Consider the following 16,041-nt stretch of genomic DNA (forward strand, 5'->3'; position numbering starts at 1 on the left):
GGAAAATTCCAAGTTCACCACACGGCTTTGGGGTGAATTCGGATCCACTTGAGGCGTCACGTTTTTGGGGCAAATTCCAAATTCGTAGGGAGAACAACGAGGTGTGTAATTTACTTCCTTGTTTCTTATGCGGGCATTCTTACATCGATTAAGTGTTAAGTGTGTGTGAGGAGTACGGTAGAAAATTCATGCATTAACACACTTTGGAATTGGGTATGTGTGATTGTAGGACATTTGAAAATGTAGTTGTCTGCCAATCCAATTTTTTGTAGAAAAGAAAGGGGATTTTTGAAGGGCTATGAGAGAGAAAAAGGGGATTTTCAGAGGGGTGTCATACAATTAACCATTAGGGTTTGTTTGTATGTGTGTGCGCGCACACACACACTAGAGGGGAGAGAGGGGGAGAGAGAGAGGGGGAGAGGATGCTAAAAGTGCAATTGGCCCAAGTTTTGGCCCTAATTTGAAGCATAAAATTTGCCAAGACTGTTTTGAATTTTCTTGCAATTGGAGCTTTGAGGTGGTTGAATTGTGCTAATGTTTAATGTTTTATGGAAGTAGAAACAAACACCCTAAATCTTTGATGATATTATGATTATTTTACTCTTGTGCTCTAAACATAGCCTCATGTTTTTTTGTATTAGCTTGAAAGAAGACTTGGTTATAATGGTGAGAATGTTGTAGTATTGACTTTCTTATTGCGATTAAGGGACGGTGCATTGGCGTGGGGTTGATTTCATGGTTCAAATTTCTGTGTGTCTATAAACCAAGCATCATGCTCATGGAGTTTTAATAAGTGCTCGTGCATGCTTACACATTATGTAAACCATACATTGCTCAATATCTTCATGATAAGTGAAGGATACGTTTTATTGTGTCTATGCAGTACAAGCAAATCGTGTACAAATCAAGAAATAAAAACTTTTTTTATTGCAAGCGATTTGAGTGCAAGGCTAAAAAAGCTAGGTTCCAAGGCATCATTGGCAGAGCAAGCATGGTATGCCACTTTGCTCAAGAACACAACACAGGGGTGTCAATTCCTTATTTGCTATGTAGGGAAGTGGTCTAGACGAGAGAACGATTTTCATGTGCAATGAGCTCGAAATGCTCTTTGCATGTATGATTCAAGTCTTCCTACTCACTCTAAATTTTCTCAATTCTTTGTGGCGGGATAAGCAAATTGAAGGTCCGAAGCTTGAAGGTAACCCCCCTTTCTTTCTATGTTGTGACTGTCTGTAAAGGCTTCTCTTTTAAATTTATGGTATATATATATAAAGGCTTCTCTTTTAAATTTATGATATATATTGTTCATTGTTCTTTTTGTATGGTGATATTAGACTTGGTGACTCCTCCTTCCAGAAAAGGTGTATGTGTTGAGGATGACCTAGTTAAACCTCTTTCCATGGACACGACGTACAAATTTGATAACGAGAACCACGACCAAGTCGCAAGTGATGGTATTAGGCAATCAAGTAGCAGGTGAAACCACAATATGTGATAACTCCAAGAGGAAATGCAAAATGCTTCAAAATATCAACGACATAGTGCCTCATAGGATATCTACTAGACTCAAAGACATTTATTTCAATGTAGCTTAAAGTTTCTCTTCTATGTCCACCAACCTTGTTATTCTTCTTTTGAATTCAAAGCAATTGTAACTCTCCTATTTTATGTATGGCTCCTAAATTAAACTGGAAAAGGAGTTCAAGCATGGTTCCCCGGCTTGCTCTTTTGATTAGAAAAGTGTGTGTGTGTGTTTTGGGTGGAGAGAGAGAGAAAGAAAGAGAGAGAGATTTTATGTGCCCAAAGTGTGTGTGTGTGTGTGTGTTTTGGGGAGAGAGGGAGAGAGAGAGAGAGAGAGAGGGAGAGCATTTTGCAGGGGGTTGTGATCCCCACTACTTGCAAGATTTATATGTCTATTGAATTCATAACAAAATAAAATTGGATGCAAGCAACACTTAAATAAAGGTAGACAATGGCACTATAGCCACTCACTCCATTTATATTTCATGTCAATATCTTTGGTACCAAGCTTAACTCCAATTATAAATTCCATGTGAGAGGAATATGTTACTCAAGTCATTAGATTTACTTTGGTAACATATTACTCTCACATGGAATTTATAATTGGAGTTAAGCTTGGTACCAAAGATATTGACATGAAATATAAATGGAGTGAGTGGCTATAGTGCCATTGTCTACCTTTATTTAAGTGTTGCTTGCATCCAATTTTATTTTGTTATGAATTCAATAGACATATAAATCTTGCAAGTAGTGGAGATCACAACCCCAACCCCCCCCCCCCCCCCCCCCCCCCCCCCCCCCCGCAAAATGCTCTCTCTCTCTCTCTCTCTCTCTCTCTCTCTCGGGGGGGGGGTGGAGTGTCTACAAAGGTGAGTTTACATACACAAAATGTAGGAGAGAAAGGGCACAATGAATTAATTGCAAAACTTGAACAAAAGATACTAGGGCAGTTTAGAAACAAATAAATTATAGGAGATTGCCACAAGCCAAGACCTCAAGACGATTCTACATTTGTGGTAAGCTTCTTGGCTTTTGCATCCAAATTTGATTTCATAGAGACTTTGTGTTGATTTTTTGTCTTTATGAAGGATTAGACAGTGGGGTCTTGGTGCTTTTTTCCATACTTCCTCTTAAAAAATGGTTGTGCACACCTGAGTGTGTTTCCAAAACCGTCCTCCATAGTGATGAATCCCACATTAGCTTCATCGTCCATCTTTTTGTGTGCCTTCACCAGGTGCACATGACCTAAGGTCCACTTTAGTCCTTCACATGCCTCCTTTATGAGTACCTTGTCCTCTCCCACTAGGTCAATCAACTCCTCAAAAAAATTCTTTGAAGTGATTGAATGCTTGTGGCGTGACATTTCCACCATACTAGGATCCCCTTCCAAGACATTTCAATCCATGGCAGGACTTGATGCCTCATGACCACTTTCTGTCCTTGTAAGTATGGCCATGTTTTGTATCGGCCTCGAAGACATGTTTAAAACACTATATATGAGCAAGCATTGTGCTATTAGTGATGAATGGTAATTGCCTTTTATAAGCATTACCTTGATTTGGTTCTTGCAAACGTTTTCTTGTTCAGCAATGCCCTTGCGTTGAAATACTCTGCACCAATGCAATACCTGAAGAAGAATCCATATGCTTAACATATCCATCAGGAATTCATAATGCTCGTTGGTAGGAGTTCTCAATGACATTCTCTATTGCATTGTTGCACTTGAAGCCATTTTATTTCACTTTTTGCATCAACCAATAAAAGGGTAGGCACGATATAGTTAGCTTGTGTAGAAGCCAATCAACTCTGTGTGCCAATAATCTCTTTGATGAGCCTAAAAACTTGTACTTGAGATGTCAATGGTACAACTCAATTGCACCGTTTGTGTCTTGCCCCGCATGTGGGAAATTGCGTGCTGCACGTACCACATGCCTCTGTGCAAAATCATGAATCTTATGAGACGGATACAATGACAGTACACAAAAAACAAATAAGAGGAAGTTTATTGTGTACCTATCTTTGACTCCCAATATGTTTTCAAGTACAGCGTGAACTCCTCCTCTTCCTTGTACTTTGAGTAGAAGGACTCCAACAAAAGCTTTGCATCCCCTTTTGTGGCATCTTTGATAAGGTAGGCTTTCACTCCTCCTCTTCCTTGTACTTTGAGTAGAAGGACTCCAACAAAAGCTTTGCATCGCCCTTTGTGGCATCTTTGATAAGGTAGGCTGACCATAATATTCATAATCAATCCCAATGCGCAAAAAATATTTTCCCTTGTTGGCCAATCCTTCACCTTCTTGATGATATGCTTTACCCAACACCTCTTGACATGCCATAAACATAACAAAATAGGTACATGTAATACAATCCTGCAAAAAGTATGTGCATACGTGAGACTTATAAATGGAATTGTGGTCATTTACATTGATTGTGACATAAAAGGTGGACATACCGTAAAGCACCAATTTCTATTTCAACATCGTCAAAGCCCCAGGCTCCCAAGACTTAAAGTGAACTAACATATGGTTTCTAAAGCTTGTGAGCCATGTACATGTTTTTTCAAATGTGCCCAAAGAAGTCAAAATCCATGCAATGAGAACGCCATTGCGATGACTATCAAAGACTAGTATAGTGTAGAGATAAAACTACAACACAAGAGTGCTTGCCAGTAGAATACAACAAACTACGTAGCGAACTTGATCAAGCATAATATGAAAATGCCAATAACACCCACCTTGTACTTATTTGTTCTGAAGGTTGCATCCATTGCTAGAAGATTTCCATTTTTGTACTTGTAGCAAATATCTCTTTGCCATGGAGTTTGGATTCCCAGCATAAACTCCACATTGTGCATTGGATCTTGTGATTGATATATGAATAGGTTGATCGTATTTTCATTGCACCAACGCCGCACACTTTCAACATCACTATCATGCATTTGATATTTCTCAATGGAGAGCTTGGTACCTATATTCATGATATCACATATGCACAAGAAGTCATCCCTCACCATTGTGTAATTATGATCCTTTTCCTTTTAGGTGTGTAGTGCTTGTATATGCTTCTCCATGACTTGTTGGGGAGAAAAACCACGATAAAGCATACTTGACACCCATATTTTTTTGTGCAACGAAATCCAAGGGGAGAACCTCGAAGATTCATCTGAATGAGAAGAACCATGACATACCTCATCCGCCCTATTGGTGTGATAGGGATGGATGTAAGATATCACACCTACATCTAGCTCATTAGCCAATTGCTTAACACTAAAATGGCACTCGCAACCTTTGAGAGTAAGCCTTTAGTGAGCGGGGCATGCCTCTTCCTTGTAGTAACGGGCACTGAACTTGACGAATCCCCAATGCGGTCTTCTCTTTCAACCTCACTTGGATGGTGTGGTGTTGTCTCCGATGAGTCTTTTGTCCATATGCACACCAGAACCTAAAATCACACACCAAAAAATGCATTAAATTTTCACACCAAAACCGCAACCAAATTGGAATTAAAACAATAGAAAAGTAAAATAAACTCACAATTTTCTCTCTATCCAAGTGTCGCCTATGATGAGCTTGAGTTAACGTGGAAGCGTACACTGATGGTGTGTGTATTTCTTGAAGGTCGTTCGATAATCGGTGGATTTGGCCTCCCCAACAATGAAATCGCTCACACGCAACCACCGAATTTGTGCTTCATAGACAATCTTGTATCTAGATTGATCATTACGTATGTGCAACCACTGAAGTGAATATGAATTAAAAATACCGGAGCTAAGAATTTGGAGATCCATGGTGTATCTTGGAAAATGGCGGCTACCTAATTAGCTCCATCAACATGCATCAAGCAAAGTTCAAGGAAGAGACCCATTGTGTGTGTGTTTCTGTCTTCCATACTATCAACATAAGCTTTTAGGCCAACATTATGTGGATATGTGAGAATGCTCAAAGAGAAGAGATCCATTGTTTGTGTGTGTGTGTGTGTGTGCGCACACGTGCGTGCGTGCGTGTGTTACCTTTTCAATACCATTAGCTTAATTGGTGGTTAAGCATTGAGGGAAAATCCATTGTGTGTGTGTGTGTTTTTTTTTTTTCTTAAAGCCACTTTCACAATTGTTGAATTTGTGGAAAAGCATTTTGTGGACACCCTTTTTCATTTTGTGTGTGAGTGTGTGGAGCTGCAATTTGAGAATGTATAAGATATATGTTTCTTTTTTTTTAAATCACCCACACCTTATAAGGAGTTCACATGAGTGGGTGAGTGTGAGTAAAGTCTTTTAAGCAAACTCCACTTGGACCCTTGAGGTTTAAACAAAAGGGTTGGAAGCTTTCTAAATTTAAATGCATAGCTTGGATGCTTCTAAAAGCAGCACTTGAGGACTCAGGAGCATTAAAATTAAAGAGAGAGAGAGGGGCATGCTCATTAAAATTGAAGGAAGAGAGCGAGAGGAGGCGTGATGGGCCCATTGTAAAATGGGCAAGGTAAAGAGTGCGTGCGATGAAAAATGTACGTGCACAAAATACAATTTCTCAAGCTCGTTCATGTGAATATGTGTGTATAATGTACCTAAGTGTGTATATGTATACGCATCTGCTAAAAACAACTCTCTTTCTCTTCTTGATTTGACCTTGTTGGAGAGCTTATGTGATTGCATTTGAAGAGACACCCTCACTTTACATCTGTTGAGAAACGCCCAGAGATCCTTGGTCCTGTCCAAGTTGGGTATATCTTGCAATCAGTGCATTCCAAGAGACAACTTCCCCAACAGAAAGCTCATTAAGAACTTTTTGTGCTTTATGAAGCGCACCACATTTGGCATACATGTTGACCAAGGTAATGCAAAGCATAAATTTTTCTTTTAACAACCCCTAACTAACACTATCATCGTGAATTTTTTTGCCCATATCACCATCTTTGTAATGCCACGTGCCTTCAAGGTGCAAGTGTATGTGATTGCATCTGGAGAGATTCCCTCTCTCTGCATCTACTGAAAACAGCTCTCTCTCTTCCTGACCTGACCCTATTGGACATATCCTGCAATCAATGTACTCTTTGAGCCAACATTGCATCTTGAGAGACACCCTCGCTTTGCATAAGCTAAAAACAACCCAAAGCGTATGTGATTGCATTTGAAGAGACACCTTTGCTTCGCATTCGTTGGAAAACGCTCATAGCCCCTTGGCCTTGTCCAAGTTGGGCATATCCCACAATCAGTGCATTCTAAGAGATGACATGCCGAATAGGAAGCTCCTCAAACATTTTTTGTGCTTTATGAAGTGCACCACATTTGGCAGACATGTCGACCAAGGCTGTGCGTGTGTGTGTGAGAGAGAGAGAGAGAGAGAGTGAGAGAGGGGAGGGGGGGGGATGGAGAGAGAGAGAGAGAAGATAGAGCATGTGTGTGTGTGTGTGTGAGAGAGAGAGAGAGAGAGAGAGAGAGAGAGAAAGAGAGAGAGAGTGAGTTACAAATGTCCTACAAACTAATCACTTCACCTACAATATTTAGTTGCAAATGCCAATACATGGATGCTTAGTCGAAAACCCATTATATAATTTAAAAACTACCCGTACAAAAAATAAAGACCTTTGCCAAATTGATGAACACCCAAGTATAAAAGTAGAAAAATCAAACAATATCGTTGAAATTTCTCAAAAATCAATAGAAAGAGCTACCTACAAAACACTAGCAAGGAACCATAAAAAAATACCTTGGGTGAATTGATGAAGATGCAAACCCCAAAATGGTGAGCCCTTCTATCGCGAATCAAAGACGAACCAAGGTAGAACTGAAAAGAAATTGAAAAATTGGTTCACATTCCGAGATCTTCAAGCTCTCTCTCTCTCTCTCTCTCTCTCTCTCTCTCTCACTCATTCTCATGATCTGCTTTTCTCTCTCTCTCTCTCTCTCTCTCTCTCTCTCTCTCTCTCTCATTCTCATGATCTACAGTCCTCAAGAAACGTGGAAGCGAGAACAAAATAACATCTTATTGGTATTAGCAACAATGCGTGACAAATAATTTCTTTGAAAAGCTTGAAAGACCTACTAAAGGTCCCACAACTTTAGAGGTAAATTACTACTATATTATATCTTGCACATCCCACATGGAAAGACTAATATTTTGCAATAGCGCTCAAAAAAAATTTTTCATACTAATGGCAGCACCAAGCATACACAATTTTGGTTTTGGGTTTTTTTTTGGTTTTCTTTTGTGTGGTTGGTGGTGTGGGGGAGGTGGGTTTGGAAAAAAAACTTTCTTCTAAAAACTTGAAAGACCTACATAAGCTTACATAATTTTAGGGGTAAAATTCTATTATATTGTATCGTGCGGTATCTCTCTCATGGAAATACTCATTTTATTCCTAGTAATGGAATCAACCTTTTTTTAAAATGTTCTTAAAAACCTTCAACAAAATGGTAGCACAGAGCAAACACAATTTAAGAGAGAGAAGGAGGGGGAGGGAGAGGGAGGGAGAGAGAGAGAGAGAGAGAGAGAGAGAGAGAGAAGAGAGAGGGCGATTTTGCATGGGAGGGGTCAATGTATGTAGGAGTCAAAAAGTGTTTGATTTTTGAGACAAAATCAACTATCCCTACCAACTCTCCCTTTGCGTCTTGCGCTTTCAAAACTACCAAGTATGTGTCCCCGATTTCGTAAGTAGGACACATTAAACGACATCTTGGGAGATCCTTTCGAGAATTTTGAAGTAAAATGGCGGGCAGCAACCAGGTGGAGGAGAGAGAAAATGGCGTGTCGGTAGGCTACGAGTCAGTCGAGCAGGGTGATATTTTTGCGTGTCGGCAGGGTGTGGAGGCAGTATTCGACTCCTGTGTTCAATGCGCCGGTGCAACTGAAGCGGGGTGCATTCAATGGGGTAGTGCAGTTGAAGCGGGCATAGATAGCCTGAGAGAGACAGAGAGAGACAGATCGAGCTTCACTTGCATGGGAACATGGTATTGAGAACATGGTGGCTTGACCACTATAGAATTTCTTGCTTTAACAATTGGCAAGTCTCACAAAATGAACCTTTTCTAGTGAGCATTGGAAATAAAGTACACCAGTAGGTAGCCAAAACGAGTTTTTTGCAAACCATTAAGTAATTAGGTTTTTTTTTTTTTTTTTTGGGTGGGGGGGGGGGGGGGGGGGGGGGGGGGGGGGGGGGCCCTAAGGGCAGCCAAGGCGAATAGCTTAGTGGTTAAGCTTGTCTTGCCCCTTGTCTCTCTTTTAGCTGTGCTCTTTTTCTCTTTCTAGTCCATGGTTGTTTGGTAGCCTTCAATTTTTGCCACCATAGCCTGATCTTCCTAATTAGTCTTCCACCATGGCCTTGCAGCTATAGCATAGTTGCTCCAACCCAACACACTCGCTTTTGGAGTTGGTCATGTGTCTCAATTGGCAAGTTCCAACATGCAAGTGGGTGTAAAGAAGTTTATTTGTTTAACACACGCCGTCTCTCTATGGCTTGCTAGTAGAGCCCTTCATGCTGATGTACCATGCACGTCATGCTTGTTACTGGTATCACACCTAGTGTAGCTCTTATAGCAATTGGTGTCGCACCAGGTCCAATAGTAATTGCCATAACCAACATGGCAATTGCCTTTGCTGGTTTACTTGCGATACCTAATTAATGTGTAGCTTAAAGGTTGTGGAGATGATGAGGATAGAGTTGCATGTGACATAACAGTACGTCGTATATGTTGCTAGTGTCAACATAGTTGTTATGGCTACTGCAATGGAAACCGCCTCAAGATGGTACTCTCTCTCTCTCTCTCTCTCTCTCTCTCGTCTTTGCCTCCCACAATTCACACTAAATAATGTGCCTCTTCACCTCTTCCTAGCCTGTAATGGCTCGTCTGAGTATCCTCGTGATTCACCCGCCCCTTCATAATGAAGTAGTATAGATTAGTGAATGCAATTGGCTTGTCCTCAATATCGATAGAATATTGGGTATCTTTGCTACTCCTAAGGCCAGTATAGTAATTGAAAATATGTATCATGGCATATCTTATCTAATGTAAGCTCTTGGTCCTTGCTAGAGATGGTGGGCCTAACATACATTGGAAACTCGTTTCCATATTGATGTAACTTCCCTTTTTCAATTGCCATAACAATTTAAGTGGAAGCTCCGAGCACACGGTATACAAATCTAAATATGTATCCCTTTTCCTCAACCATTTAGGAACCCAATAAAATTCAAAGTGAATAGGCAGCTAATACACAAAAACAACCAAGTACACATTCCAATTTTCCCTAGTTGCTCTCCGTATGCCTACCGCCTATTGGAAACTACCAAGTACTAAGAACATGGTGGCTTGACCACTAATTCATCACGATATTGAGAGAGTGGAGGCGACCATCACGATCATGAGTGCTCAGAGTTGCATTTCAATCCCCTAAATATAATCTCTTCACCTTTTGTAGGAGGGCCTCGCAATCACCAATCCTCTCTCTCTCTCTCTCTCTCTCTCTCTCTCTCTCTCTCTCTCTCTCTCTCTGGTGCATATTCATCTCCAGGAAATCTCCCTTGCTCTGCCTCCTGCTTGCACATGGTCCAACTATCGCCAAGCGCTTGCACTGTTGGCCACGTGGACAGCCTAAAAACCCTTTGGCTTAATAGAGTAATATAGAAATATAGATATAGATGGTGCTGAAAATTAGAGAGCCCTAAGCAAGGGGATAATCATCAACAACAAGGGTTGGAGAGGGTATATTCATGGACTAGTGCAGGAACATTGGGATTGGCACATGAGCAGTAGCACGAGGTGGTCGGGCTGGGTTACCTCCAAGAGGGACATCATCAACATGGGCTAGCTTAAAATCAGGGTATAGGCAAGGAGGGGCAACGTCATCAACATGGAGAGGAGAATACTGGCCATTGATACCATGTAGGAGTGAAAGGCAAGGAGGTCTCCCACTTCAGAGGCACAGGGAAGCATCACATGTGTGAGAGAGATTACTTTGTGTGTGTGTGTGTGTGTGTGTGTGTGTGTTACACAGAGAAAGTGAGCAAAAAGGGAGAGAGAGAGAGAGAGAGAGAGAGAGAGAGAGAGAGAGAGAGAGAGAGAGAGAGAGAGAGAGAGAGAGAGAGAGAGAGAGAGAGAGAGAATACACACAAAGATAGGTGGGTACATGGCTCGGGAAAAGACAGGCTCACTTTATCCAAAGCCTTTCAAAACGAAAAACGATCGGTTCAAATTTGAGCAAGAAGGTTCTCATGCCTATTCAAATCATGGAATTTTTAGTTATAATATGAGGATTTTAGTGTGATTATCCCTCTCAAATTAAGACTTAACCTACTCGTATGCATGTGAAAAGGTTCCAAGCCTGGTCCACAAAAAATGTTTTCGGAGTCCTGGGTGGGTAGGCGGTTGTATTGATGGCTGTGTTGAACGTGTTGATACAAGTTAGTTATGTAGGGTGATAATCAGGGATATGAACGGGTGCTCGTACTCTTTGGCTTCTTGAGGCATGACATCTGGCATAATTTATTTTATTCCAACACTATTGAGGTATGAGGAAAGCCCATGGTGATTGGCACATGCATTGCTGTTGTTCGTGCTTCTGTTGAGGCTCCATTCATATTGAAGAGAACCTATGTCTCTAAGGTCAAAGAGTGAGGGGATGGTGGGTCATGATGCAAGCGTGCACACAACAGAGAAATATCTCAACATTTTCAACTGCCCTATTGCAGTCGGAATGGATGAGCTCAACTCGTTGTGCCCTAGCCAAATCTCTTGTAGCTGTGTGCATACCGTGCACAATATTGTCGATAGGAATAGAATGCTCTGACAATGTACCTGCTCGACACGCAAGTGTCGCAAGTTGCAGCTATTTCTAGTAGTCAGGTGGCCGAATGGAGTCAGTAATCATGTTGTGCAAGCTACGTCTCAACAGAGCATCAGGGCAACCTCCTGCTTCCCATTTGATGGCCAAGCTCTAGCTAATTCCTTCGCGACGGCCTCACTGCTACTCTAATTTCAAGTACTGTTGGCGGCATCATGTTGTATCTCAATGAGTCATGGAGCAGTGAGCACGATTGCTGCACTTAGAAGGGAGTCACTATGGGAATGCGGGGAGCGCAGCCTCCCTTTGGAAGAGCGTACATGTGTGTGCTCCTCACATCGTGCACAGGTGAAGATGGCACATGCACACGCGAGCGAGCGAGAGAGAGAGAGAGAGAGAGAGAGAGAGAGAGAGAGAGAGAGAGAGAGCAACACAGAGAGGAGGAAGTGTGTTAGAATGACATGTTCATTAGGCGTCGGTTATGTAAGTAAGATTGTGAATTCACAAGGAACTTTAGTCCCATTCCTACATAGGAAAAAAAAAGATTTTCCTGCATACAAGTAGAGAAGTCCAAACCAGTAAAAAGGAACCTTTTCCTACATTGTTATCTAGCAAACTAAAAGTCTATACATATATATATTCTAGTGGACTCTAAGTGGACTTTTCTCAAAATGTATATATAAAAAATTTATTCTATATAGCAAAACAAACGTTATTTACTATGGAAGCTCTAATAGAAAAGGAAGTTTTGACTTAGAAAATCTTGTTTACTTACACAAACATGATTGACACCATTACATACCTACATTGGCAACTACAATTTCAAATGGAGCTGAAGATAAGAATCACATGCGACCAGAGTCGTTTGATCCTCCTTTGAATCAAGGTATATTAAGTCCACACTAACGTTTCCACTAAATAGTAAATATTGACTTGAGGATACCTACAACAACTTCACCATTGTGACAAGAAAGAAGATCCCGTAACCAAAATTTGCAAAAGATTGGACGATGAGGAACCCATCATGAAAATGTACATTTATGATGGAGAAAAATTGATGCAAAGAACATGGAAACAATGCAGACAACAGTATGAATTGGGGTAGATTAAGTCAATATCATGAGACATTGACATGTCAGCGCCATAAAATCAATTCTCAAACATTGGTGCACCCAAAGATTGTCGACCCAAGGAGAAGCGAGCGACACCTGTGTGAAAGTTAGCAGGTTGATGACTCAATGCTTGAGCAGCTACTAAATGCATGGTACAATAAGCACCATCAGGATGTGTATGCAAGATGTGGCGTTTAGCACGTCAAAGATGCTATTCCAACTCAACTGGTCGGAGAGATTGAAGGTACCAAGGGTCGATGGATTTATCTCCACAACGAGGCTTGGTATGTATGCAGAATGGGTGCTCCAATTTGGCAAGCTCGAGCTCTTTGGGTACTTGAGGGTTGATGGCTAGCAAGTCTCCACCTCGGACCTATATCAAGGAGTAGAAGCTTCACTCGATGGACGGTCGTAGCGGTCGTCGTCCCTTCTGGCTGAAAATTCATGACCTTCAAGGGGCACTTTAATGAGGTTGGCTATGTCCACAAGGGCTCTAAAGTTGGAGCAAGAAAAGCAAGCTTCGTTTTAGCAAACATGATGTCGACAGTGGGAAACGTGTGAAGTGGGGCTAAGCAAGATTTTTTAAAAGTAAAGGCTTGGAGTTAACAGCAAAAAAAATTAAAACAAATTCTCCTGCATGGTAAGGTTGATCTGCTTGACGAGCGCAGTTCTTGCCTGAAGCGAGCTGCAGTTCATGAGAGAGAGGGCCACCACTTGCAGACAAAGGAAGGCCAGTGCATGGGCCACATGCAGAAGAGGACGGGCCTTCAAGGGCGCTGCAGGAGGGCCTCTGACATGGGGGTCTAGGAGGTAAAGTGTTGCTTTGTGCTGCATGGGGGGGGCGTCAGTGTTTCGAAGACCAAGGATCTTGCTACAGTTGATGGTCGCTGGTGATGAGAGGTGTTGTAAGCTGCTGCAGAAGCAAAGGAGGCCGCCATATCAAAACGGAGTGCCAATTTCTCAAGAGGGGAGGCCGGGAGCCGCATGAGGAGGTCCAAGTAGCACTGCACAAGCAGAGTGGGGTGTGCTATCTGTAAAGAGGGACTAGCTGAGTTCAAAAAAGGGGGTTGGCAGCGCTGCATGCAGGGAAAAGATGCCGTGAGCTACAGATGTTGGGATAAGAGCTCCATTGGGGGCACTACATGAAGAGGGTGCCGCCTTGAGGTGAGCAAGGCCATGAGCAATCACAAGCAGAGCAAGGGCGACAGATTAGAGGCCAGGGCTCGAGAGACTTGTGCGACTTTGGTAACGCAGGGAGAAAGAACAAGGCCAATACTAGGACTGGTTGTGTGCAGGGCTGAAAAGTGTAGAGGGCGCCACGTCAAGGTGAGCAGGCTTGGGGAACTATTGGTGTGAAGGGGCGAAACAAGGGAAGGAGTAGAGGAAAGGGGCCAAGAGCTGCAGTCGGGAAGAGACAAAACATTGAGTTGATGTGCTTATATAGGGCCTCCAAAGAGGGGAGTTTGTATGCTAAAACCACTGCCACAGGAGGGCCCGGCGGTAACTGAGCAGGGAGTGCCAAAGAACTTACTATGAAGTAGAGCAGTTGTGCAGGAGTAAGGCTTGTGTTCCACCATCACCAACGGAAAAAAAGCATCATTCTAGACATCTCTAAAGCATAGCCAATTGCCTCGATATTGGCATAACTTCTATATTCTCGAGGTTTAAGTGGATATTTTTCCTTGTCTCTTTCTCTCGTGTTTTATGGTGTATCGAGTGTGTGTCCAAAGTGAAAATAGTGTGTGCAAAATAGATGTCGGATTAGAATCAAAGGGGATGCTCTTTTCTATGGTTGTGGTGGGTATCTTGAGCATGATAGCTAGCGGGAAAGTTTGAGTCTGTCGATGATCTTGGGTGTCTGCGAGTATCGGGTCTACCCATATGCGAGTGTATGGTGCTATCAAGGATCAGAGGTTGAGATAATTTATTGTATGCTTTGCGACCGAGTGTATACAGTTGGGGTTGATTGGGAACGGGCTTGGGCATTGATTGTTTGCAGATTGTGTATCGAGGTGTGTATTTACTAGGGGATAGGGGTGCTGTGGAATCACTGGGCTATAGAGAGGCAGGCATATTGTGTGCCGGGTGTTTTTCTCATCTCCCCCTTTCCAACGCCATCCTTAAGGGTAGTTGCTTGTTACAAGATTGCCTAAACTCAATGTTTACAATTGACGAGTTTCCAAGCGTCACCAGATATGCTTCTTGCGGCATCAACAAAAAGCCTTCATTAAAATCTACACTTCTTTGAAACATTTCTTTCCACATCAACAATCCATATAAGAGCACCAAAGAAGCTATATAATTCAAGATCAAATAGACAGGAACCTACTCACAAAGACATTTAATGAGTAACAAAGATGCAAAGAAGAGCTGTATCCAAAGCGCAACACAACTCTTCACTATGTCATCGGATAAAAGTGAAATCTCAAGCCACTTCCTCACCATGAAGATCTTGAAAAGTTTTTAAACAGCTGGAACACAAACAATTTAGATATTCACAAAGCTTTAAAAAACACATAATTGTTCACCCCAGAACACCCCTACATTTTTCGCTCACCTTAATTCAACTGCTATCTGCCACCCTTAGAGGGAGTGACATCTCCAAGCATGAAGAAAAAGTAAGCCATGCTCGGTCTTCCCCAAACTACAAACTATAAAAAATCAGCAAACATGTTCAACAACCAATGGGAAGGGCTCATCCATAGTTCTAAAAATCCTTTAAAAGAAAATCCAACCTCAAAACTGTAATTGAGAGCCGATAAATGTGATTGTAAGTGTGAGCCAGTACTTCATCAGTTTTCTAGAGCACAAATTGAAATACCTTAATATTTAAATTAATATATGCTTCAACAAAAAGCAGCATTTCAATAAATACAGGCTGCAACAAAAAGCAACAATAGTTCAGACGGTCTTGTTACCTTAGTGGCGGCGTAAAGACTTGCCGGGTGGTCCATCCTATCATCCCCAAAACAATGGGACCATAGATCAACATGATCAATTAAATGCCAATTTTCATGCAGAAGTGAGACAAGCCCACATAAGCACATGCCTACCTTTGAGTTCAGGCAATACACACTACCTGATGAGGCATACACAATGGTAGACTTCAAGTTGCTGGTCTACAAGATAAGAGAAAGCGCTAATATTAATTCTATTTTTGGAGCATGGCAGTGTCCAAACACAACAAGTGACAAACGATCATGTACTTAATCATGCCATTTCAAGCTTGACATTTGGTTCATTTGATGTGCACCAAAAGATATGGTTAATCAACTCCTATTGACCTTGCACTGTTCGAGCAGAGTGACAAAGCCACCCACGTTACTCCGACACCCCATGAATAAGAAGACATGCTACTGAATCCACGTGGATGAAAAACCTGTCTCACAGTAGCACCAAATGTTGTTCCACTTGCAATCCAATCCTCTACATAATTCAATAGTAATTGTAGGTCCATCAGCTTTTTGTCACAAATTTTCAAGTAAGACCTTAAAATAATTATTATGTTATGATCACCATCATTTTTCATAAACAAAAACTTTTTCATATCCAAACATTTGCATTCCATGAAAATATTACCGACTCTACCATCATGGCTTTGACATGACATGAAGTTAGATATCCCTCTTGGTCGTGGC

The 16,041-nt window shown here is 41.7% G+C and overlaps 1 pseudogene; it reads right to left on the reverse strand.

Annotated features, from left to right (window-relative positions):
• Nucleotides 1–2,611: 2,611 nt before the first annotated feature.
• LOC147452108 (uncharacterized) overlaps nt 2,612–16,041 on the reverse strand; it is a 61,606-nt pseudogene continuing 48,176 nt past the window's right edge.

This window comes from Adiantum capillus-veneris, chromosome 8 (assembly GCF_014529385.1).
Source record: "Adiantum capillus-veneris isolate H3 chromosome 8, ASM1452938v2, whole genome shotgun sequence".
Taxonomy (NCBI): domain Eukaryota; kingdom Viridiplantae; phylum Streptophyta; class Polypodiopsida; order Polypodiales; family Pteridaceae; genus Adiantum; species Adiantum capillus-veneris.